General features: G+C 42.1%; 1 protein-coding gene across 5 annotated transcripts in view; it reads left to right on the top strand.

Annotated features, from left to right (window-relative positions):
* LRRTM4 (leucine rich repeat transmembrane neuronal 4) overlaps nt 1-23,133 on the top strand; it is a 485,034-nt gene that overhangs the window by 237,483 nt on the left and 224,418 nt on the right. For 4 of the 5 annotated variants that reach the window (XM_032989994.2, XM_032989992.2, XM_032989996.2 and 1 more), the window contains 2 exons: nt 6,477-6,636; nt 16,402-16,543. The gene's annotated coding sequence lies outside the window, so the exon portion shown is untranslated. The remainder of the gene's footprint in view (nt 1-6,476; nt 6,637-16,401; nt 16,544-23,133) is intronic. The other variant, XM_032989993.2, reaches the window with a different exon arrangement.

Genomic DNA, 23,133 nt, shown 5'->3' with positions numbered 1-23,133 from the left:
CACTTTAGTCTTCTGCTTCTGCCGTTGTAGTGTGACAATGACTGCAGCTACTTTGTCCCCACACTAGCATTCTGTCTCCTGTAAATGTACTAAGCTTAGAATGCACACTGGGATGTGGCATGTTTTCATTGTGCTTGAGATAACTACAGGCATTAATTTACCTTTTCTGTTATTGTTAGAATAACCGTTCTGCATAGTTTTGTATCTGGAAGAAATGCACCATGAATTACTCTGCATCTGTTCTTGATGCTAATCCTATTACCAGCAACAGGATTAGTTCATAAACAAAAGAGCTCTACTACTCTGTTCTATATGCCTTAGTATGAAAATTGAAGAGAGCTTACATGCAGTATGCCACTTTTCTACTCTTATACTTAGCTGAAATTCACTGGACTGATACATAAATTTGTATGATTTCTGAACAAAACTCTATAAAAAAATGTAGGAATAATCATATTTTATTAGGTTTTGAGGGTTATACATTGTTTAATGTAGTACCAGAATTTATTTCAAAATATAAGTTGTTGTTTGTGACTAATTTAATCACATCATTAAAATCAGGCTCTGTTATCTTAATTTGAAATCATCCTTTCGTGCATCACCGAGGTTTTTTAGAACCCTCTGTGCAAACAACCGACTTCCACAGTCAGTTTTGCTGAAGTACCTGTAGCTGGCCGAGTCAAGCAGTGCAGAACTCTTGCACCTCCTCGGGGATTCTCTGCTCTGGCAGCGAGACGTGAACGGGCGCCGCGCCCCCGGGGCTGAGCTGGTGGTGCCGCCGGGGCGTCCCAGCGGGGCTGTGCTGGGGGCAGGGTGGCTCCAGCTGGGCAGGCTGTTCCGTCAAGAGGGCACGTCCCACCTTGCCGAGTGTTGCAGGAGCATTTCACAGCTGCTGTTCCTCTCTTCCAGTCTCTGTCCTGAATCTGTTTAATAGACCGGGGGGGGGGGAGAAGGCAGCAATAGCAGGGAATGTTATTAATTGTGCATTGGCTGTCATTCTGATATGCAGGCACTCTTCTTCTCTATGGCCCTGCCTCACGGTGTGGATGAGCATGTTGGAAAGGAACCCGACTTCCCTGTGCTTCAGTTTCCTCATCTGTAAATGGCTATAATGATGCTGAATTGTTACGGGAGATTGGGAGATGCTTGAGATTATTTTATTGCTACGTAATTCCTGGGCATTGTTGCTAAATCTAATTCACAATCAATAGTCAGACAAGAACACTGAACTTCCTTTAATTTGTCATAGTTCTCATTCCTTGTTCCAAGATTGTGTTTGGAGGTAATAGATAATGGAGTAGGGGTAATATATGTGAGATCTCAGATTCAGGACCTGAAGGGTAGCAAAGATACATCTTTGCTTTTATAATTATTTCTGCAAAACTATGTTGGCAGATTTTCCCTGTAGAACTACAGCATATGCCAACAAAACTTTTTCTGTTGGCATCGCTAGACAAGTTCCTCAGATGATGTGAACTAAGTTGACAAAAGCCGTGTTTTGTCAGTGGTGCTACATCTCTCAGATTCAGTATTTCAGGACCAGACAGCATATATATATTATTTTTCCTCCCTCACCTCCTTCCGTGCTTCTCTTCCTCTCTTTACCTGATGTTTTTCCCCATCATTTTCTCCACTCAAGAGAAAGAACAACAGACAAACCAAATCCTTCCCAGTACAACAATGCTGGGAGTATGATCCAGCTTACTACCGATACTTAATTTCAGCTTTGTGTAATGGGCACAGAAATATTCTATCGTTTCATGCAGCTTGTCTGACCCATGCTGCTTCCACGTGGGATCCAGTTTTTTTAAAACTAGTGATCTTTGCTTTCCAAAAGAGAGAAATACCTTACCAAAAGAGACCAAAGGCTGTCACTTGACCCTTTCAGCCTCTGGATTTTCAGTGTATTTGACTTGGCCAGACAGGTCTGGGGAAGAAAAAAATTAACAGCAGATGGATTTCTGAAAAGAGCTCAGTGGCAGATGGTGCCTACAGACATCTACTGCCATGTCCTCGGTCTTAATGGGTGTGGTTTTCCCCTTTTAGGAGCGCTGATAGCACATTAATATTTGTGTGTGTGCGTTATAAAGATATGCTGACAGATAAGGGACTGCATTATTATCAGCAGCAGAAGAAACCCAAGGATGTCTGATGTTTAGTTTGAGTACTTGAGAGTTCATCTTTGCTCGTGGTTTAATCCAATGGCAAGGGACATTGGTAGGAGTTTCTTCAGTCTCCTTCGTGCCATTTGATCAAATCTGTAAATTCTTGAATCACCATTTTTCTGAAATTAGTTCATCTTCAATGTATGGGATTTATTTCTTCTGATAATCATTGTCACTTATGCATTCAGAATAAACTCAGAGCCTTCTGGCCATACCTGCATAATTGGAAACATTACTGTAATTTTTAATGTTCATTAGTTGCGTTATTTTTTGAAAAGATGCTTGGGATGGACTTAACCAAAACCCAAAGCATTCTTAGCATTAAGTATATGAGCAGGCTTAGAGAACCCATCTTGCTGGCAGCTGAGCAGCGTCTCAAGCGCGCTGTTGGATCTGCTGACCACTAACAGAAACTCAACAGACAGACCCAGGCTTTGCTGTGGAAAGATGTGTATGTTGCAAACTGCTACGGAAGCTTCCGTCTGGTGCCAAAATGCTGTCTTAAATCCATTTGGATTTACTTGACATTATGATCTTTTGCTTGTCCTTTGAAATATTTTTCTCTATGTATAATTTAGGATTCGTTCACAGAAACCAGGTCTTCAATCTGCTTACCCCTGCTAGGAATCTGTCTCCACTGACACAGCCACAGCTGAGTATCTGGTGCGCTGCTTCGCTAGAGGCCTCGGAGAGAACGTCCCCAAAAGAGCTGACAGCAGCATTGAGAGAGAGGATCGGGTTGATTTGTTGTCTCTCAGTGCATCCATCTCAGCAACTCCTATCAGCAAGGTTTCCCCTACAAATGGAACTTAAGCCGCCCTAACCTTCTCCCACAAGCTGAAAATCTGCTCTCTGAAATCTTTCCTTTAGAGTGATTTACACTTCCCTGACTTAGCAGAAGTAGACCTACCCAGTGACATACTCAGTCCTAGACTAAATCCCGGTTTTGCCTAATCATTCTTTACTGGGTTGCTTTCAATCTCTCCTTTCTACATCTCATGAATTTTTCATCGGCTCTAAAGAAGGATTGTCTTCTGGAGTCAAAGTAGAAAGATGAATTAAAAATGAGGAACAAGTGTAGTTCGGTTATAATAGGCCAAGTTACTGCTTTGGATTTTTTGTTTATATAGAAATGTGGATGGCTATGAAATACAGCAAAGAATATTTGACTGGAGACAGACTGGAGAACTGCCCCCCCCCCCCCCCCCCCCCCAAATCTAAAGATCTCTAAATCCCAGTGTTGTGCAGAGATGATGCGATCTCAGCCTGTATGAAATGTCTGAGGTAAAATGTTGTTTTAACTAAAGTCAGGAGCAAATCAAGGCAGAATGTTGCTTTGGATGAAATTGTCATTCCCAGACTAAAAAGAAGGTTGGATGTTTATACCTTGCCTTTTGGTGCCTTTTCAGTTACTGTCAGTACTTTGCACTACTGACTGTACATTTAAACATTGTGACATGGTGATGCTCCTCCTGTTGAAGGATTATTTTTTTTCCTAATGTTAGAACAGTCTTGAGTTTTATTGGGAGAGGTGTGTCATTCTAAATCTCATGAAATTTAGTGTCTTGGACTGCACTGCTTCCTTGGAAGTAATCTTCTCACTTGGAGAAATCCCAGTAGATGGAGGGATTGGAAGATATGTACAATGAGTCAAACTTTTGGAGAAAGTGAAGTGAGAACGTAGTGGGAAAGATGTGTGCTTTTTAATCTTTAAAAGCAGATTAGAGAGGGAACAAACAGTTAACTCAGAGGCAAAAAGTATATTGAGGAAAAAATGTAATAAGTGATGCAGTTCCAGTGTTGCTGAAATCTGAATGGTATTAAATTCAAACTCACTTTGATCTAACACACCAGTGGAATTTGGAATTGAGGCATCTGAAGTTGCATGAAAAGCCAGTATCTGGCAAACACGCGGGTCGGCTCTGCAGAGGGACTGAGGTCTGGGACTCAACAGACCTCAATTTTGCTGGTTCTACCAGTGTCTTTGCTAGATGACTTGAGAAAGTAATTTTGGGAGGGCACTCGCATCACTTCATTTCAGGTACCCCCAGCTGGAGATAGGAAACGTTCTCAGCCATTCACAGCCTCTGCAAAAGGAGTGAATTTTGAATTGCTTCTGGAGTAGCCCATCATTCCTTTCAGTGATAATACTGTGTTAGACTTGCTTCCCAATTTAGGCACCTTACGTCTCTAAAGTTGGGGCTTGTGACTACCCTTCCACTAATGCTTCAGTTTTTGTACTTGGATAATGGAGATAATGATGCTGGACTTGTTTATGAAAAGAGCTGAGATTCACAATTTAGAATGTTTCTATATATGAACTAGATACAATTAATTTCTTTCTGCCGTTACATGCAAAATTCTGTAACAGATGGACTAGTATCATTTGGCAAATAGTTCATCTGACATTTTCCTCATCAATCATTAAACAATTGGCACATTTCTTCATTGTGCACTCAGCTTTAAATCCTGTTTTGTTAGATGTTTCCCAGCATATTGATGGGCTTGGTCTAGGTCCTTTGAAATCAGTGAGGAGCCTGCCTGCCTGGGACAGGCTGTGAGTACAGCATCGTGGTCTTAGTACTGGAGCCCATTAAACCTCCCACTCCCTTCCCTCTCCTTTGGTAGTTGTGTGCTGACAATTTCTGATGTGTGGAGAAGTTCCATGATATTCCATAGTTTTCTCAATGTCCAAACTACTTGATGTATATTAACGTCTCCCCCGCCCCAAGACAGTGATTTTTTTCCTGTGTAATTGTAGGAAAAAGTTTGAAAAAGCTGACCTAAATGAATCCTACCGGCTCATTAAACATTGGCAACTGATAAATCTTTTTTTTAATAGTCTTCTGAATTTTTAAATCTTGGAGTTGGTAATGCCCATCCTGTAGATGTATGGAAATGGATATTTCAGAACTGGGCCCTAACTTTAAGAAGGGTGATTTGGATAAATGATTTCACTTTTCTTCCACCTTTTAATTAAAACTACTGTGGCATAGACTGCGTACTTCAACAGATTTCTTTTAATAAATTGCATTAGGTGCTATTAGCTTTCAGGGTATGACTTCAGATTAACTCTCTCCTTTCTAGGATTTCCTCAACTCTTTGCCATATTGTTCATAGTGAAAATAGCCAGCTTTCTTTTCCTTCTTCCCCTCTCTTTATTGCATCAGTATGCATTGCAAAACCAGTGGCTTGTACATCCTAAGCTAAGATAATGAGACCAATATTAATTCCACTACAGCTGCTACAGGCATGTAAATGAAGCTTTCATCTGTCCAGCAAAGCAGCTTTGAGACTTGCAAAGCACACCCGGGCTAAGCAGCGTGAACAGTCAGGGAGATGGCAGAGGTGAGGGTGAGAGAAGAGGGGATGCTAAAAGTGGCTGCAATCCGAATGTCCTGAATTAATATTTCCTACTCGAATCAATGCTGTTATTATCTGCTGCATTCATTATTGCAAGGACATTTTTTCCTGTTTGTCCCTCCTGATTGGGATGTAGCAATCATTCTTCCGTTAGCACTAAACTGGACACCACATGAACCACCTCATACAATTTGACTCACATGTGGGCTTCCATCTCTGCTAGGGGCCATGGGTTTTAGGTTGTGTCCACGTTGTGTAACGCAGGTTGGAGCAGGCTGATTTCTCTAAAAGCAGTATAGTGGTAGTAGGGCAGTGCATGGGCTAATTAGCTCTGCCCCTCAGCAAAGCTAATTAATCTAGACACAACCTTGTGCTGACACGTCTCTGTTGCTTTGAGTTCTGGCAGGAATTATTTTGTGGCTACAGTGGCTCAGGTGTCTGTGTTCTAGGTTTTTTTTTGCGCATGGGTTGGCCATTCTCTTAAGAAAACTTATGCACTAGCAGTTACAGAGGATGGGAGGAAAATGTCGACCCTTGGCTGCGTATCATCTCTTGTAATGTATTTATATTTTACGAATGAACAGGGGCTTCCCAGAGCTCTAGAAAGTAAATATATATATTTTTTTTAATTAGATTTCCTCTATGTAATGGTGCAATAAGGAATTGGCTGTGGTTATAGTAACAAGAGACTGAATAACGCTGCATTGTTGTAGAAAGCTAGACCCATTCAACACATACCTAGTATTTCTACTTTTCAAACATGCTTGCTTCGAGTCCTCTCCAGCACAGCACTTAAGCGTGTATGAATGGCTTCAGCGGGGTTTAACCATATGTTAAAGGTAGGCATATTTTAAATGCTTTGCTGAACTGAGGCCTAAATGGAAGCAACGTGCAGAACTTCTTGACAAACCTCTGATTTCTCTGAACTCAAGTGGCCCGTTATTCCAGGTTTGACATCTACACGGACCCGATGGCGAATCAGGTCTCTCCAGCAGGACCCGACTGGTGTAACGTATCCGCTTCACCGCGAGACGGCTCGGGGGGCTCTGCGGGGCGTCGCTTTTGACTATGTTTTGTGCTAGTGACAGCAACAAGGAGATGAACTTAGGTATGTTTTTATCAGTATCTTTTAAAATAAAAAGTGCATTCGGAATGCGTTTATCCCTCTTTAATATAGTTAAGCCAGAAATAAGCAAGGACTCAATTTGGCAAGTACTCCTAATCTTTGATGAAGTTGGAATCCAGATGCCCATTTTCTTCAGAGCTCTCTCTTGTAGCTATTAGGATGATATTGCTGTTCGATGAGCTCTACTTGTTATTAATCCTTTAGGAAACAGTGCATTTTGATGGAGTAGTTATGTGATGGGGTGCAAGGCAGAGCCTTGGAGTTTTGGGGGGATTGATCTGAGACTGAATTTGAAAGTTCGACAGAGATTCTTCATCATTACTGTTAGAAAAGAGCTGAAGGAAATTTTGCCAAAAGAGTTGTGGTACAATATGGAGCACATCACCGAGGATGTTCCAGTTCTCCAAAGCTCCAAACCGGAGGGATTTCCCATCTCATCCAACCGATTATTCCTCAGTTGTCTTTCCCTTTGGTCCTGGATCCTCAGTAATCCAAGACATCTGCTGTCATTTTTAGTGTTCAGTGGGATGCTTGGAGCCGGGAAGCCCTGGAAGCAACTGGTGCCCACCCTTGCCATCCCATTTGCCTTCTGGAAGTCAGGCAGAGGAGGGACCTGAGCACTGGCCTTGGGATTAGGTCTTTTAACTGGGAGGGAAAGAGCTTTGCTGTTTCTTGGTCTTTTTCTTTTTTTTTTTTTTTTTAATTTTCCTTTGAAAATTTTGCTTTCCATTTTATTCTTTTTCGAGACAACAATTGATTTTGACAACTGGTTTATTTTAATTACTGTTTTGGCCTGCTGTGTAAATAGTGCAATGCTCACGCTTCAACCCTTCAAGGGGAGAAAAAAATGAGTCCCTGGAACAGTTTCTACTGAATGTATAGCACTATGTGTAGGACAGACCAAAGCAGCTCCTGAGGAGCTATTCAGGTGTGTTGCGTGGATGATGAGTGGAAAAACAGGGTTCTATGTTTGATTGTATTGAAAACCTGTAAAACCCAACGCAGTCGTGGGGGGCACTTCCAACCTTTCAGGTAAACAAACGTGTTAACAGAAGAGATTTCCTTATGCATTGCAGGGCTTTGGGCATCTGTAGTCTACGTTAAAATACTGGACTAAAGCGGCCTTTCCAGAAGTATTTCACTCTTGCTAAATAGAAATTTTTATACATCTGAGAAAACGTTATTTACTTACTAGATTTTGTTGAGAAGAGTTGTGTTAAACATGTCTTAGCATGATGCTGTGTTTGTTTTGCTTAAATTCAAGGATTTTATTGTCAAGCCAGCATTAACTGAGGCCAGCCAAAAACAGAGGTGTCTTGTGTAACTTTCTCTTGAGTAGGGAACATCTCTTGAGGTTCTCTGTACACAATCCGTGGTTTACACTCTTAGATGCCAGCACAGCATAAATCATACCGAACTAGTTGCAAGAGAAAATTATTGTCCCAGTAGGAGGAAAGGTGAGAATAGACAGTGGAGGCAACTTGTCAAAATGAAGCTCGAAATAGAAACCAAATTTCTAGGTTCATCCCACACTGTCTGCTGAATGATGTTTTTTGCTCCCTGTTTTCCTCTACTTTATTTCCTGGTTATTTTTTTTTTTTCTTCTGATTAGTGTAGGTCAGCATTTTTAGGGCATTCATAATCACAACTGAACGTTGACTCAAATAGTTACAGATCACATAATTTCCTGTAGTGAATTCTTGCTGGTTTTCCCCTCGAGGCATTTGTTGCTGAGCATAATCTTGATCCTTCTCATGCTATGTGAGAATTTAACCCCAACTGATGGGCTTCTAGAGCCGGACAAACAGCCGCAAGGATGGGAACTAGCATTAAAAGGGATCAATGAGATTTTCAGAGGCGTCTGTGGTAGCTGAAGATGCAGGCTTTCCAACTAAATAGAAGTACCTCCTCAGACAGGGATGGGAAGGAGGCAGCTACAAAGATACTTCCCTGCCCCCCTCCCTTAGCTGTGCCCTTTGTCAGAAGGAGTTTTGCCAGCTGCCAGAGCCCCCCTTCACTGAACGGCTTTCTTGGACTGGGCTTGGGAATTGCTGCTTCATGCCCAGGGTGTCAGCCCCGCCTGACAGGGGTCACCGAGGAACGGCACCCGGTGGGGAACCGGTGAGCCGGCCCTGCGGCCTCAGGTTCAAAGGATGAAAGAACTCATCGCCCTTGCGCGTGAAACCCGCCGACTGCGCTTGGCTCGTGAGACTGGAAATCAAAGATGCGAAATGGGCTGATCAGATGCTGAGGACGATCTGTGAAAATAACTCATAGAGTGTCCCTCTTTGTCAGCCCTCTGATGAATATGCCCAGCGCTGAAATGATGTGGCACCCTAGGGAGACATGTCTGCTATTTGGAGGTTGTAGGCAAGAATATAATTTCCTTTGCTGATTTGAGAGGTAGGAGAAGCAGTTGTGTTACCTGGAAATTGTTGTGGAAAAAATTTTCAGTTGAAAAATACAGTCGTCTTACCAGGAAAAAAAATAAGACTGTTTTTGTTCATTTCAAAAGATGATTTTGGAATCCTTCTCTCCACTTACTCCTTTCAGTTTCAAGTACAAACCCACATTGCATTATTTCGATAAGTATTTATTTCCTACAGTATTTACCTATGTTTGTAATGTAGTTTAGTGGTTCTGTACCGAAATAATGCAGAGTTTGATCTGTATGACACGTTGTCTTTTCATAATTTGAGTTTTGGGTTGGTTTTGTTCTTTTCCCCCAGAAGATTGTAATTTCCAGGGAATTGATGTTCTATAAACTAGCTGTCTTTAAAGAACAAGTACTTCTATATTATGGAGGAGTTCTGAAGATAAACAAGAAAAGATATTACTAAATTAATTTAGAATAAGAATCAGTGCCTTAAAAACGGGTGCTCCCTGACAGTGCATATATTTTACAACAATCCGACAAATTTTTAACGTGTTAAAATTGTCTTAGGCATTTTGTGCAGGCTATCTAAAGGACCTCAGTAAAGGTAACCCCTCACGACTTGCCCTAGTCTTATAAAGCAGAAACTGGGATAAAAACAATGAATAAAGAATGAATAATTGGCCTCTTGAGTATAATGATACTGTCTGTTTCTAAAGGACATTTGCTTGTGTTAAAACCAACCCTTTTCCTCAGCAAAAAATACACATTTCTGTGGCACTAAAGAAGAAATAATTGCCAAAATTATTTGTGTCACAATAACCTATTAATCTGGAAGGATGAAGACACTACCCAGAGGTCATGTATGACCCGGTAATGAGACCGCCAAGCATCACCATAAATAATTAAACCAAGACACATTACTTGAGAACTTCTTTCTTTTCTCCTTCCTCAGGCACCTTGAAGTTCCTTCATTATCTATATAATTTGTATTATGGGTGGATTACCAACATACAGAGCTGCAATTTTAATCCTTCTCAGAGAATCACAGAATGGTTGTGACTGGAAGGAGTCTCAAGAGATCACAGATTGGTTTGGGTCGGGAGGGACCTCAAAGCCCCCCCAGTGCCCCCCCCTGCCCCGGGCAGGGCCCCTTTCCCCCAGCCCAGGGGGCTCCCAGCCCCGTCCAACCTGGCCTTGAACCCTTCCAGGGAGGGGGCAGCCACAGCTGCTCTGGGCACCCTGGGCCAGCGCCTCACCCCCCAAACAGGGAAGGATTTCTGCCTTACATCTCATCCAAATCTGCCCTCTCTCAGTTTAAACCCGTCACCCCTCGTCCTACCTCCACCCCCTGATCCAGAGTCCCTCCCCACCTCTCCTGTCCCCCCTTTAAGCCCTGGGAGGCCGCTCGAAGGTCCCCCCGGAGCCTTCTCTTCTCCAGGCTGAACCCCCCCAACTCTCTCAGCCCGGCCCCCCAGGGGAGCTGCTCCAGCCCCCCCAGCATCTCCGTGGCCTCCTCTGGCCCCGCTCGAGCAGCTCCGGGTCCTTCTGCTGTTGGGGGCCCCTCAGCTGGCCCCAGCACTGCAGGGGGGGCTCCCCAGGGAGAAGCAGAGATCAACCAGTCCAGGCCCCCTGCTCAGAGCAGGATCCTATAGAGAAGTTTGCCCAGGACTGTGTCCTCTTGAGTTCTGAATATTGCCAAAAATGGAGTCTCCATAGGGCTCTTTGGGCAGCCTCTTCCAGAGTTTGTGGACCCTCACACTAAAAAGCTTTTTCTTACGTTTAAATACGGGTTCCAGTGTTTCACTCTGTGCCTGTTGCCTCCTGTCTTGTCTCTGGGCAGCACAAGGGCTCTGGCTCTGTCATCGTTTCTCCTTCCCATCAGGTACTCAGACACAGAGATAAAACTCTCCCGAGCCTTCTCTTCCTGAGGCAAAATAGTCCCGGCTCAGTGCCTGTCCTTGGCTGACATGCTTCTGATTTGATCTGGTTTTCTTTTCACATTTCTAGTTTCAAGCAGAGACCAAAAATTAGAACTGACATGGTATGTAACTAAAACAACGATGTACTTGATTTACACTGCCACCCCTCCCTACAAATGAACAGCTCTTAGAAAAAATCAGTGAAATCTCCGGGATGGAACAGGAACTGTGCGTCGTGTGTATCCAGTCAATGGAGGATATTTGGTATATATGGGAAGGAGAATGATTTGGGCTTCTTGGATTGCTAATGAGGTCTTGTTGTCAGGTGAGAAGCAGTTGATTCAATACCTCATGTTTCAGTGCCTCGTGTTAGGCAAGATGACAGTCATCATGTTTACCTGAAAGGCATAATTAATCTGAAGTTAATTGAGTAATTCTGTATTTAATCTGTTTTAACAGAGAATTCAGTTGACTTCCTGAACCAATCAATTTTTCTCTCTGTCTCGTATTGTTTTTCAGGAAGGATTGGGTCTTTGTTGTTGTTTTTTTAAGTATTGTCCAAATCCAGAGGTTTTGTTTCACCTGCAGCAGATGCAGGTGACTCCCTCCATTACCCCTGTGGGTAGGATAGCGTTTGCATTTCTGAAACAGTTCTTAAGGGGTTTTGTCAGTCTAGCCCTTATCACACTTGGGATTTAAAAAAGCCACATTGTAAAAGTCCAGCAAATATCTTTTCACCACCATTTAATGTGCTTGGTTCCTAAACAATTGCGATTGATTTTGTTTGCTCTTGCAAACACGAATTATCCCGTAATCATCTTAGCCTTCCAGCCATGCTTACATTGACTTGTTTGTGTTTTGAAGTGAGAAAATGCAGACATTGTCATGAAAATAAGAAAGGTTGGAGGCAAATAAAGGTGGGGTTTTTTCCTGGTTGGCAGGATGTGCATCCACTTCAGTTAATTGTCACCCTTATAGCTTATTTACTACAACGCAAGGAGTGAGGTAAATTTCAAAATTAAATGAATGACCTTTATGTTTGCTTTTGCTTGTGGTTTCTGCTAAATGGCTATTTCAGGGTTCATCAGTGACAGTCTCTTAGACTGTATGATTGCTTGCTTTTACTCAAAACATGTATACACAGCAGAATACTAAAGGGGACAGTATTTTTCAACTACAATACATTTCTTTACAAGCAAGGCTTTGTGGCTTAGCGCAGTCTAAGTCCTGGAGGATGAAATTGTACAGACAATTACCCACCATTTTTGAATAACAGAGCATTTCCTCTGACAACCATGTAGATAACAGGGGCAAGCATTGCTGGTACTTTTACTCCCTTTTCTGGCTAATATGTTTTATTTTTTAAATGGGTTTATCTCCATTTTTCTGAACTCTTTAGCTTTTTATATGGTTTGGATTTCTCCTATTTAGTGATGAAGCAGTTATTTTTGATAATATTCACTTCTTTACTTTTCTATCCTACAATGTATATCTCTGCATACCCGTTTCATATAAATTTCTCGGAAGAGTCATATAAAATATATTAGCCTGAAACCAATTTGGCTGATCTCTGTAGCCAGTTATCTTGCAGGAAATACAAGGCTCATTCTTGAAGGGCGGGTGAACCCCGGTGACTTGTCATGGGTAATGCCACAGCCCACAGCAAGTGACCGGGAGAGGGAGGCAGGGTCTGCCCGCCTGGAAGAGTGCCGCAGCTTTCGGTCCCCGAGGATTTTGATGAAGATTTTGTTGTGCATGGGCCTTCTAACGGAATAGCACAGGTAGTAAAAAATTAACACCTGGTGAAAGCCTGCCAGCAGCCATTTATGTTTCAAATGAGTCCGTGTCCAGGCAGCTGTCCCAACCCAAACTTGCCCAACGTAGGAAGAATTGGTAAGGTCAGATCAATAGGCAGTCTTGCTGTGAGCTCCAGAGAAACGCCTGCAGCGCATACCCAATTATTTGTTTTGTATAGTTACAGATCTCTGAGAGGGCTTTACCAGAAAGCACTTGCAGCGCTTGCAGCCGTGGGGGCAGTGGTGATGCTGGCACACCCACGGAGCTGTAACTCCAGGAGGGGAATAAGCAGCAGGAGTAGATGAGCTGCTTCTGAGAGGGCTCCGGGGAGCCCTTCGAGCGGCCTCCCAGGGCTTAAAGGGGGGACAGGGAAGGTGGGGAGGGACCCTGGATCAGGGGGTGGGGGTAGGACGAGGGGGGATGGTTTTAAACTGCCACAGGGCAGCTTTAGGTGAGATCTAAGGCAGAAATTGTTCCCTGTGCGGGGGGTGAGGCGCTGGCCCAGGGTGCCCAGAGCAGCTGTGGCTGCCCCCTCCCTGGAAGGGTTCAAGGCCAGGTTGGACGGGGCTGGGAGCCCCCTGGGCTGGGGGAAGGGGGCCCTGCCCGGGGCAGGGGGTGCCACTGGGGGGGCTTTGAGGGCCCTTCCATCCTGAACATTTCTATGATTCATGCCAATGCCCTTAGCAATGAGAGTGAGAAATGCTGGAGAGCCTGTGCTGAAATGCGTAGTTATTTCTAAACAGAGTGAGTTTTTTCCACTGCTTTTTCAGAGACACGGCAGGGCAGGGTTTGTCATGAGCTCTTCTTGATTTACTCCTAGATAACTCAAGACAGAATTAAACCTGAGTTGTCTTCAAGGGCACTCCATACATGGTTGCAGCTTTCAGAAATGTAGATTAGTTGATCTGTACATCAGCCTTAGGTTTTATTTACATTTTTGTTCTGAAAACTTTCAGGGGACTTGCATTAAGGCCCCATGTATTACTGTAGCATTTTTTAAGTTGAAAAAAAGGTTCTTTAAGTATCTCTCCTATACAATGCGTTGAGTTGTTTATTTCGAGTGTAATCCATGCTTGTACAAGAGGCTGCTTTGGTAACTACTCTAAGGAAGAAAGGCTTGATTTTGTGCGGTGCTGAGTGTCCTTGATGTCAGTCGGTGTTAAGGGTGCTCAGCCGCTGGAGCGCGCGCTCTGGACAAGGCTTTAACCTCGCTGATAATAGCTGTAGTAATGAGAATTAGCAAGGCAAACTTTTCCTGCTGGTGCACTTGGTATTTCTTGCACATCTTATGCCTCCTGTGGGAACTTTCTCAGCTTTTCTTCACATCCTTGTTCATAATGACTTAAGCGTTCAACCAAAATAAGTTTTTTGTAAGGAAATTTGAGAACAGCTTTGTCTTTTAGGACTTGCTTGTCATATAAGGTCCTTGGGTTAAGCTTGTTTATATTTAACTAGCTTAGGGTAGGACAGACTTTTTGGAAGAATATTGAAGGTAGAAATTACAACCTTGGTAACATAATGCTCCAGAAGTGTTCCAGATAGGATTTCCCCAGTGACAGACACAAATGGTCCGATTGTTTCTGTATCCACTTTTTCAGCAACCGATAGTAGTAACTACTTTAGGACACAATGTAATAGGTAACGGATAATATTTCCCCTAGGAAATATTCCTTCTAGCACCCATTAGTAAGAGGTTGATGTACATAAGATTTAGTCCCCTTTCAGAACACGTGGATACTGTTTTGCTCCTTACTAATTTGAAGGCACTGGTAATCGTTATGAAATTCTATACCTTTAAAAAAAATATTTAAAAATCTCAATTCTCAGGTTAATGAGATTCTGTGGCCATAATTTTCACTCGTTAGTAATGTCAAACAAGGAAGAATGTGAAAGATGCATTTCCAAAACCTGCTGAATTGTTTTCCCAGGTGAATCCCTGAGTTGAGACAGGATTTTATGGGTTCTTTTTTGTAAGAATAATCACTTTTTTTTTTTTCCTGAAACACTTTTCTTTGTAGTTTCTCCTTTTAGAATATGTATAAATAGTTAAATATTTCAATTCTACTTGATGCTGCTGTGTATTGCAGTGATCAGTTCTGTTTCCTACATTTCTGCGGTAGGAGCAAGTTTGTCTCTTTATATCCGCAGCATGCTTTTTTAATTTCTCTTATATTAGTACCTCCTCAAACAATGGTATCCTTTACTCTTTCTGCACAGCAATTGGTACCTTTGTCCATGATGGTGGCTTCTAAATTCCATTGCAATACAAACAGTAAATAATATTATACTTAAATGACAATCATAAAAATAGTAGTGTACAGGGGAGTACTCCGGAGCCTGGTATGCTTTTATACCCTCAGTGAGGTTTTGCTTTGGGTTGGTGCCTCTAGGCTGCACTGCAGTCTGTGAAAATAATAAAAAAAAAAGAATAACACTGTTCTTCCATAGCCAGAAAAACTTCTGGTGGGACACCTGCGAGTGCTGTGAACATGTGAAAATGAATGATGTTAGGGCCACATGCTTGCTACCTTTGATCAGCACGTATTCCTGCCATGGTGGCATCGGTGGGCACAGAGAGAGCAGGATCAGAAAGTTTTCATACCCAAACCCCTTCAGGTGTCATTCCACTGTGCTGTACGAGGAGGGGAGGGAAGTTAGTGATGCAGGAAAAATGACCAGCAGCAGCAGCTGGACCCAGTCGCTTCTACTAATATTTTTGGAAGGGGAACAGCTACAGGCTGCCATTCTCAGTCTTTCCTGTGGAAGTCAAAGAATAAAAAAGGAAATTACCTCTGCACAGATTCCAAATGCTTAAAGAATCAGCTTTCATACTACAGCTGGTGCTTGGAGGTGCAGTTGTGGGAGAATGCTAGTAGGAGCCTTCATTGGCTTACAGTTGGAGTCAGTCTTAAAGGTTTTTTCCAACCTAAATGATTCTGTGACTGGGTCCTGGCACCCACTCTAGGGCTTGAGCAGGGGTAAGCTTGTAGGAATAGGTCTGGCTTTTGCAAATCATCCTTAGTAGCTTGTTTTCTGTCTTGTCATTTCAGCACAGTTCTACAAACTGCCTACAGTGTGAATGTACTATACCGATGCTTACATACAATTTCAATATATAGTTAGTCAGAGGCCAGTATTTTCCTCCTCCTATTCATCTTAATGAGAAAACAATCTGGTGATAATATCTGTGGAGTTTATAGTCAATCCAAGTATTTACTGTAGGTGTCTACCCTCTTGATCATTTGGGTCATGAATATGCGAAGTATATTGGAAACTCCTTGTGAAGAGGGTTTGAGGAGCGTAAAAAGTAGGGTGACAAGTGGAAAAAAAAATAAGAAAGCCTTTCTGAATGCCAGATCAAGTGAAAACCGTAGCAAGGACTAATGCTTATGGTACTCTAGGTTGTATATGTCAGATGGAATCAACACTGATTTTAAAATTCCTATTCTCAGGGTATTTCCTGTTTTGAATACACTTGCATAGAGATCCAATTAAAATATCAGATGAAAATCAGTTGGAATGTTGCACTTAAATGAGAATTAACTGTTGCCAGTATCTGAAGAGTCCATTTGTTGTTTATTTACCCAGCGGTCATTCAGACTTCTGGAAGAATGAAACTTACTGAGTGCTGAGCATTTTCTTTTTCCATTTCAGATTCCAGTTGTGGGTACTTCACATTTGAAAACCTATCCTTTCATGTGAGAGCATCATTTGAGGAACTGCAGGCTTGATTTACAGAGTTGTTTACTTGCTGAACACTGACTGGTGCCTGATAGAATTATAGGAAAACACTGAGGTATGTATCTAATTCGGCCTAAAAGTTCTAGGTGCTTAATTTCCTTTTATAGAGTAATTGATGCTGGAAGGGACGTCTGGGCATCTGTAGACCAGTCTCTTCTGTTGAAAGCAGTTCAACTAAACCAGGTTACTTCAGCCCATGTCCAGTCTGGTTTTGAATATTTCCAAGGATAGAGATTCCACAGCCTCTAGGAGCAACCTGTTCCAGTACGTGACTACCCCGTGATGAAAGCATCCTTCCATCTAGTTGCTGTTTCCCATGCTGTGACTTGAATTTGTTGCTTCTTGTTCTGTCACTGTGCACCTCCTTTTTCTGCAGCTCATGGTTAGCATGGCTTTTAACCTATAGTTTTTAACGTAGTTCAAGGGAACTTGACCATATCCTGCAGGGATTTTTTTTTTTTTTGTTTGGTCACAACTTGAGAGCTTGTTTGGACCAGAAGAAGGGTGATCATGGGTAAGCCATGGATGGAATCTGCAGAGGTGCTGGTTCAGTTCAATATCTGGTACACATACTTAATGAGACTTTGGGCACATCAGTCCTTCAGTTCTTCATCTGTCAAATGAGGAGACAGTCATGTTCCCTCTGCATTTTAATTTAGCTGCTAAGTTTTCTGTTAAGTGCATATATGACACCATGTGTACAGGTAAGGGAACAGTATGGCTGATTGTATATGCTGCATTAAACTTCACAATACTTGAATAGTGTAGAAACACATTCAGGAATCCAGAAAGGGGTTTATTGTATGCTGGTTGTAATGTACCATCCAAATGGCAATGGTCATGAATTGTTGACAATTAAACACTTAGCATATGAAGGGTTGAGGATAGGAACTTGGATGTATACATTTCAATCAATAATTCACAGGACATTAGAGCCTCAATGTCAGAAGTTGTACCTCTGCCCAGGATGACAGTATATTAATGAAGTTGCTCCAGCCATTACACTCCAATTGCTAATTTATTCATAGTTTACTAGCAGTGGGGAGAAAGGGGAAAAGGAAAAACGAAGGTCTGAGTTCAGTAGCCCTTGAAACAAAGATGCATGCTAGCTTTATTTGTAGCATTTGATTTCAGAATTGTGTATCTGTTTCAGTCTGGGTGAATGAGACCAGATTAAAAGGAAGCAAGTGAATACAGCCCAGATAAATTGACTCGAAGTAGGCCTTATCACCAAATCATTCCACTGGAGCTGAATGTTAACAAAAGTAAGGCAATCGTGTTCAAGATGATATGGTGAAACATGTTCTTATTTCCCTAAAAACCTACCCTGAGTTCGTAGCATTTAATCCTGTGATTTGAATTGTTATTGTTGGCTGGTTCACGTATTTCTGTACTGAAGACTGTTATCCCTACCAAAATGCTCACCGTGAGTTTAAATGTATTAATGAGATAAAGATATGTCAAAATACTCACCCATTATGCTAGCTGCCTTAAAGCGGAGAAGCAAGACGTGGTCATTTCTTGTGCGCCTTTATTAGCCAGTGTATTCTTGAAAAGTTTTACTGGTTAGGAAACATGGTGAAGGACCCAGTTTTTCAAATCGGTTTAGCTGTGCTAGTACACCTCTTACAGCGGATGACTCTGTCATCAAAGAGGTAGGGAGTCGTCTTTACAGATGGTGACAACCCTTCGTAGCAGAAAAACCCAGAAAGTTTAGGAGCCTTTGTGGGTCAGGAACTGCAGAACCAGATTTTGGATGGATTTGGCTCATGCTGTCACTCAAGTATGAAAGAGTTGATTATTTTGGAGAACTGAGACATGTGCGTGCACACACCCTCCCTGTCTGTCCCTGTCCTCCTGCGCCTGGGCCCACCCCCAATACTCGCTTTTCCAGGGAACTCTCCTAAAACAATTTAGGTAGGCAGGGTCCAGTTTCCCTTTTGTTCTTAACTGGCATTTATTTGCAGAGGCATTGCAAAACTCAATAGAAATCACACAGTTGTGCCCCCCCCTAATTATTGTTTTGCCTGTAAATTGCATTGAAGGAAGTCATGTTTTGAAAGACTTGCCAATTAGCTTTATACAGATGCCTGCAGCCCTCCTCATTTCAGCAGCATTGTGTGAAGTACATGTGTGAAGCAAAATTTGATGTGCAAGCTAGTTCATGAAATACATGCGCCCATTTACATACGTAAAGACTGGTGCTTATCTGTGTATGTACATTACTAGTACCCATCAAATGTGGACACATCTGTTTCATTCAGAACGTGCCAGATTAGCTTGGGGAATTTATACACATTGTTAGCCTATAGAATTTGCAAGCTTATTTTGAATGCAGCGACTTGAAGATCTTTACTTGAAAGTTAAGCAGGCTAATTGGAGGTGTCAATAACTTCCATTGGCAATAACACTGAGTAGTTGGAAAGAGTGACTGATGGGGGAGTGGTGCAGCTGAGCCCAAAGAGGGAAAAAAAAAAAGCCTGCGGCATTGTAGTAGAAGAACAAGATCCCAAATGTCTGTGCAGGATCCTATACGAACGGGCTGTGTGTAGTGGTGTTTCATTCTGAGAGCATCAGCAAGATCTTCCCACCATCTTCAGTGCTGGGAAGCATAAACATATCAGAGTGTGAAATACTTTGCATGTTTGGAAGCAAGAATGCACCCTTGGTATGATCCTCTCTTCTGCCATCTCCTCGGACTCACAGTGTGGAGTGGGATTCCCTTTAATGAGCGGGTATTGCGACAGCCCCGGCCTGGTAACGGGCACCTCCTCACCCTGAATCCCAAAGCTGGGAAGAAATTTGCTTAAAGGTTCAATTCCTGATAACACGGACATGACTCGCACCCCTGACAGTCTCTTAATGAAGCGTGTGGTCAGTCCTGAGTTGAATAACTGTCCAGCTGGAATGGTCTCTTACTTCTTGTTATAATAATTAAATCTCTCTGTCTCAGTAGCGCTTAAGGATTAAGTGGTACCAGGTAAGGCTTCTACCAGCTCCAGGAAAACATTGTTAGCATTTTGTTTTCCCCTTTGTTCAGTGCACCACACACCCAGATAACGTGGAGGGTGATCAAACTGTTGTGGTTGCAACCATCTCTTCATTTCAGTCTCCCAAATGTTGACAGCAGTAAAGTGTCTTTGACTATATCATGCTGCCAGCAAATTCTGATGCATGATCCTGCAAACTGTTTGTTAGAGGTATAAACTAAGGAACTGGCATTTGGATAGAAAAGCAGGGCTTGCATTTTATGAGGAGTTACGTTCTAGTTGACCTTAGGATATGCAATATCTGTATTGTTGGGCCACCTGTTTATTTTTAGTTTGGGTTTGCTAAGGCTGTTAGATGCTTTAGAAGCAATTAGAGCTGAGGCACTTGTCAGTAAGCAGCTAAATTTCTAAATAAAAATAGTTATTAGATGTCTGAGAAAAATTTAAATAAAACCTTAATTAAATGAAGAGGATATGCATCTTGGTGAAGGATGATAGAATAATTATTTGAAAAAAAGCTGGAGAGCATTTAATACCAGTATTTGGGCTAGTATAGAGTCCAGCTAGTCCTGGAGTGTTATCTGCCATCTTGGATGAGATGCAGAGCCTGAATCTGGGATCACCACAGCTGAAATGATCTGATTCTAAACTGAGCCATATCAACCTTGGTAATTATACTAAAAAAAAAAAAATATTCTTTAGTTAGAGGCTGTTTCGGGGTTGTGCCGATGTTGCCCATCAGAGGAGCTGTTGTATGGGTCAGCAGGTTGCATTAACACCTGATAAAAAAGGAGATTGTCGAGTCAGAGAATCCCAGGTTGGAAGGGGCCTCGAGGATCAGCTGGTCCAACCTTTCTTGGCACAAGCCCGGACTAGACGAGATGACCCCAAACCCTGTCCAGCTGAATCTTCCAAGTGTCCGATGTTGGGGAAAAGGCTTATGCGTGACTGTTGTGACTGGTGTAAGATTGAAACTGGGCAGGGGAAGACACTGACGCAGGGCTCACGCTGAACACAGACTCCCCCGAAGAGCTCTGACTCTTAAACTCTGCAGAAGAGTGGATTGTTATACACAGCAGCAACGCGCACAGGAATTGGGTGCCTCTTCCGTCCTTTGTGGATTTCAAATCAAGGCAACTCATCTTATGAAATGGATGTCATTGCAGAAATTATGGGCCTGTTGTGGAAATATTTGGAGGAGGATTCTTGTTTTATGTTCTGTCTGGATGACTGTAATTGTTCTTTTTGTGCCCGAAACCTCTAAATCTATCCAAGAAGCCTAAATGATTTTGTAAAGCCTTGAAAATGCAACTCAAATACAACCTAATGGCTGAGGAGATCAAGGGGAAATACAGAGTGCTATTTGCTGCCTGAGTCATGAGCTTTGTAAACATGGATCTGGCAATACCTTGGACAGGTCCAAGCACCTCTTAAATTTGCTTATTTTTTTCATGTCTTTCTCACTAAAGGAGTGTTTTGAATAGACTGTGCAGGAGCAGTGCAAACCTGAGAGGTTTCTATAGGCAGAAACCCAAGAAATGGGCCAAAGAGCATTGGCTTATTTCCTTCCAGCAGTAGTTCTCTGCCACTGATGGTACCAGGAGAAGTTACTCAACATTGTAAACCTCCAATAACTGAACAGCTGGTACTACAGTAAAGTGTAGCTACATTATTCTCTTCCTTGCAGGCTTGTTGTGAGGGCTGTTGGTGTTGGTACGTTTTGCAAAGTCAGCGTACCATGTAAATATTAGTTGTTGCTGTTAATTTTTAAGTATTTCTGCATGGAAACGAATTGTTAGGCTGAAAGGCTTGAAGCTGGAATTCCAAGCATACTGGATTCCATGTGTGCATGTTTATGTGTGTATGTATATATACAAATAGCTATATACATATATATGCACACACACACACTTGACAAATATATATATAAAAAATAATCTCAGCTGTTAGTATTGATCAAAAACTTAATTAGGCATGTACAGATCCACTGTCCTGGAAGAGAAACTATAGATCCCATGACACACAACCTTATTAGTATGGATAATTGATCTAGGTAACCCTGGGTCAGGAGGCGGGCGGCAGTCCCAGTTGGACGGGGATCAGCCGAGCACTCAGGACATTTCAGGATTCTCCGAGCTGCGGGCAGGGACCTTGTCCCTCTCACTGCTCTAAAGAAATGGAACAAAACCACAAATAGACGTTTTCATCCTCCTTTCTTCTATGAGGTTTTTACCTTTTAGGGTCACTTATTTAGACTGATTAAAACTTACCCATTTCTCCCCCTTTCGCAAATGCTCAAATGGTTTTGGTTTTGATTTTATCAGAAAATGTTTTTTAAAAAAAGGGGGGGGGGGGGGGGGGGGGAGGCGTGGCATTTATGCTGTTGAGTGAAAGCTCGCTTGGTTTTAGCTCAGGTAATAAAGTTTTCTGGCTTGGAATTTGTGAAATTTTCCATTACAGTATCACAGGACTTTTACGAAAACAAAATAATTTAAAACTTTCTGTAGGAATGTGGGGATTTTGAGTCTTGATAAGTATATGGCAGTAGGACAGCTTATGACAGTGCTGCTTCAGCTCTTGTGGGATCAAAAGGAAAAGACATCCCCTGAAAATCAGTAGTTTCTTTAGACATCACTCTCAGTTCACTCTCAGATCTGGCAGAGTTTCAAATGGACTCTTCCTGGAGAATTATCAATACAAGGTGTAATAACTGCACACTTTAGCTTTTACCTTTATTAAGAAATTATATCATGAATAAATATGAATGCTAGCTGAAGTAGTACTGACTGTATGTAGTTAATAGAGATATGGAAAAAAGTGCTTTCGACATAATTTATGATAATTAACTTCTGAATCTTGTTTGAGGGAGGTGTGTGTCTTGCTGGCCAATTCAGAATAAAAATAGTGATTAATTATGATACTTCTCTTACGGAAATCAACCTCTGATCTATAGATAGTGATGTATTCTCATAACAGAACGAACAAAACCAGATTTTTTATTTGGAAGATTTGAGATGTTGCAGTCTGGATGTAGATAGAGGGGACAACAATTTGGCTTCTGTGGATTGCTTTGTGAATTTTTTTTTTTTTTCATGTAGTTGGATTATTTTGCCCATTCTGTGTCCCAACCTTTTTCCTCCGATGGAGGTCCTGCAGGGGACCAGGCACTGGGGCTGGGTGACTGGGGGGGACTTCATTTGGAATGGGTTGCAGGGGCAAGTGATAGTCTTTTTATCTGAGCCAGGAATAAGGAGCTAAAATAAAAGAGCTCAAAATCTGACCTTGAGTTTTATGCAATTTTCATTTTTTGTTATAGAGTGGAATTATGATTACTAGTACACAGAAACCTCAAGAGATATGGGCTGTAAAATGCTGAGCAGGGTGCTCTTTAGTCATGATGGGAAATATTAAAAAAAAAAAATTAAAAATAAATAACACATAATGGTTAGCTCATGACAGACTTTACAAAAAGTACTTCTACCATTCTGGCATCTAAACTCAAGATTTGGGCAGAGAATTGTTTTCAAAATACCTGATGTCTGTGTAGTGCAGGGAGCAGCTGGACAGACAGCACAAATCTAACGGCTTTAGGAATAAAAATGTGAGGGAGCAGGCCAGCGCTGCCCCCCCGAGAAACCCGAGTTTGCTTTGCAAC

Source organism: Tyto alba, unplaced genomic scaffold (assembly GCF_018691265.1).
Source record: "Tyto alba isolate M040663 unplaced genomic scaffold, T.alba_DEE_v4.0 Super-Scaffold_34, whole genome shotgun sequence".
Lineage (NCBI taxonomy): Eukaryota > Metazoa > Chordata > Aves > Strigiformes > Tytonidae > Tyto > Tyto alba.
This window is presented reverse-complemented; position numbering and strand designations above follow the sequence as displayed.